Source organism: Corvus brachyrhynchos, unplaced genomic scaffold, assembly GCF_000691975.1.
Source record: "Corvus brachyrhynchos isolate BGI_N302 unplaced genomic scaffold, ASM69197v1 scaffold580, whole genome shotgun sequence".
Lineage (NCBI taxonomy): Eukaryota > Metazoa > Chordata > Aves > Passeriformes > Corvidae > Corvus > Corvus brachyrhynchos.
In genome coordinates this window covers 460,784-463,698 of record NW_008240032.1, presented here as the reverse complement: position 1 = coordinate 463,698, position 2,915 = coordinate 460,784, and positions in this window count along the sequence as shown.

The following is a 2,915-nucleotide window of genomic DNA, read 5'->3' as shown; positions in this document are numbered from 1 at the left end:
ATTTATGGGTTTTCTATCCCTGCCCCTTTCCCTGAGGATGTGACAGCCCCAGGCGATGGCTGCAGCACCCCGAGGGCTCCCCAGCCCGGCAGGAGAGGCGATGCCAGCAGGATCCCATTCCCAGGGTGAGGGGCAGTGGGACACAAAGCCTTTGCCAGCCCTGGGAATGGGCACGAGCCTGGGAGGGTGTCCTGGAAGCCGCTCCCAGCATCCCCCCACACCCCAGCTGTGCCAACATCTGTGGGGGCAGGGCTGGGAGCCCAAAGCCGGGTCCCAGTCCCAGGGAGGGGTGTGGGTTTCCCTTTGGGAACTGAATCCCTCCACAGCGAGTTTTGAACTGGTTGAGCCCCAAACCCTCCCTGCTCAATTATTCAGCCCCTCCAGGCCTTCCCTGGGATTTCCCTCCGGAGGAACCGAGGGGAGAGGAGCCAAGAGAGGCGCTGCAAAGGGAAGAAGTGCTGGGAGCCGTCGGTGCCTCGGGCAGGGAGAGCATTCCCCAGGCTCGGAGCCTGCCGATAAACACCACCATGAGGAGTTCCCGAGGTGTTCACGGATCCTCCAGCAGCGAATTCCCTCAGCAAACCCAACCTCTTTACCGGGATACACAGCCCAGGGCACTCAGCACCCCCTGAACGCCGCCACTGGCACCGCGGTGGGGATGTCCCTGAGGTCCTCAGCTTCCAAACACGGCCCCAGGCCTGGGGGAAGCGCTGGCCAAAGGCAGCAGGGAGAGGCCACCACGCCCAGAGTTAATTTCTGGCTGTGGTTAATCACCTTCAGGGCTGAAAAGCCACTTTTCTCCCCCAAACTCACTCGTTTTGCCTTATTTCTCCTGCATTAAGGGCTGTTGGTGCCGGGAATCTCTTCCACCTCCCCATCTTCAAGGGGGGGGGAAGGCTTTAAATTAAAAGAGGAAGGATTCGATGGGATCTTGGGAAGGAATTGTTCCCTGGCAGGGTGGGCAGGGGCTGGCATGGAATTGCCAGAGCAGCTGGGGCTGCCCCTGGATCCCTGGCAGTGCCCAAGGCCAGGCTGGACATTGGGGCTGGAGCAGCCTGGCACAGTGGGAGGTGTCCCTGGGGTGGCACTGGATGATCTTAAGGTCCTTCCCACCCAAACCATTGCAGGGTTCTGTGATCTTCCCTCAGATCAGCCTCTCAAGAGGCTCTTTTGCCACATCTCCCATCCTCAGATTCCTCTTCCCAGCCCCCTCCCAATGGCTTGCCAATGGATTTTGGGAAGGGCCACGCACCTGCCCCATGAGCTGGCAGGGATGCACTTCCAGGGGGGCTCTGCTCACCACCATCCCCTCATCCCACACCTTTCCTCCAGCGATGATTTCATTCCTTCTCTTTCTGCCTAGTCCTGAAACAAGCAGCATTGATTTTTTATAGCGCTAATTTTTTTCCCAGCAGAAGCCACCTGGGATTAAATCAAATTCCTTATCAGCATCCAGACATTGCTGGGGCAGCTCAGCCCCTTCCAGCAGCCAACCCTGTGAGCTCAGCAAGAAACAAGAGCCAGGTTTGGCTGGACAAGACTCATTTCCCCAGCTCTCCACGAGCCCACCTGCTTCAGGCTTTGCTGCTCACATCAACCTTTGCTTCCCGGGCTCTGACGGCTCCGCTGTCGGGCCAGCCTGGTTTCAGCCTCATCCTCTTTATCTTCTCTACAGCCCAGCCCTCTGAGACATTTATTTTCCGGTCCCCCTCGCTCCCAGCTCTGTTAAGAACCGCCATGAATGATTTAGGGAGTTCTTCAGGCGGCCTCGTTAATCCTCCTGGGTGCACATTAGCTGGTCCTGCAAATTTAGACGTACGGCACTTTAATCGCGGTTTTAATTGCGAGCTGCGAGGCTCTGCCTTCCCAAACACGCGTCAATAAACCTTTACAGCCCTGCCTGGAATGTGGATGTGCCGGAGGATGCTCATCCACGCGGAGGTCTGGGCTGGCCGATGCTTCTCCCCGCCCCCCCACGGCCACCCACGGCCACCCACGGCCTCGGTCCCTGCTGGGCTCTCGGAGGGATCGCCCGGGGAGGTGACGAGGTGGGGTGGGGTTTTTCAGGCTTTTAAAACGCAGCTCCCACCTTGGGGCCGGCGCTGGATCCTCGTCACTGGTCATCCCTGGAGGATCCTCATCCCTCCATGACCCCACAGAACCCCAGGTGCCACCACACCCATCACTCCCACCCCACGGGGAGGGGATGTGGGGGAGCGGGGGGGGGCTCAGGGCAGTGAGGGGCTCCCCTCGCCCTCCCCGCGCTCCTGCCAGCCCCCCATTTCCATGGCAACCATGCAAATGGGAAAGCTTTCCATAATCATTAGGGAGCGGAGAGGAGCAGTACAAACAGCGGCGGCAGTAGATTACAAGCCCATTATGAACAGTCGCACCTTCCGAGCGCTGGTAATTACACCTAATTGTGCATTTAATTGTGTAATTGAAAACCTCCATCCCGAGTTCAGCCCGGGTTCCTTTCCCCTCTCCCGGCGGGGGGGATGCGCCCGGGGGCAGCCCCGGCCCCGCGGTCCCCGGGCCATCCCCGCGCTGAGCACCCGGAGCCGTGCGAGGACAAAAGATGCCGGCAGGGAGGAGGCGGGTGGCTCCCACCGGTGCTCCCGGTGGCGGCCAAATCCAGGGAAATCAGAGCAGGAAGGGAGAACAGAAGGGGACGGGAGGGCTACGGAGCCCCGAGGGGTCGCGCTGTCGCACAGGGATGTCGCACAGGGCTGGGGATGAAGGACCATCCCCTCCCTTCATCCCTCCTTAAGCCGAACTCCTGAGCTCCTTCTCCAGGACTGGAGCCGGGGGTCACATTCCAGAGGGTCCCGGTGCCCCGCGCAGACCCCACGGCCCGGGGAGAAGCTGGGATGGACCCGCGGCCGCTCTGCTGCGCCCCAGCCCTGCAGGGAGCG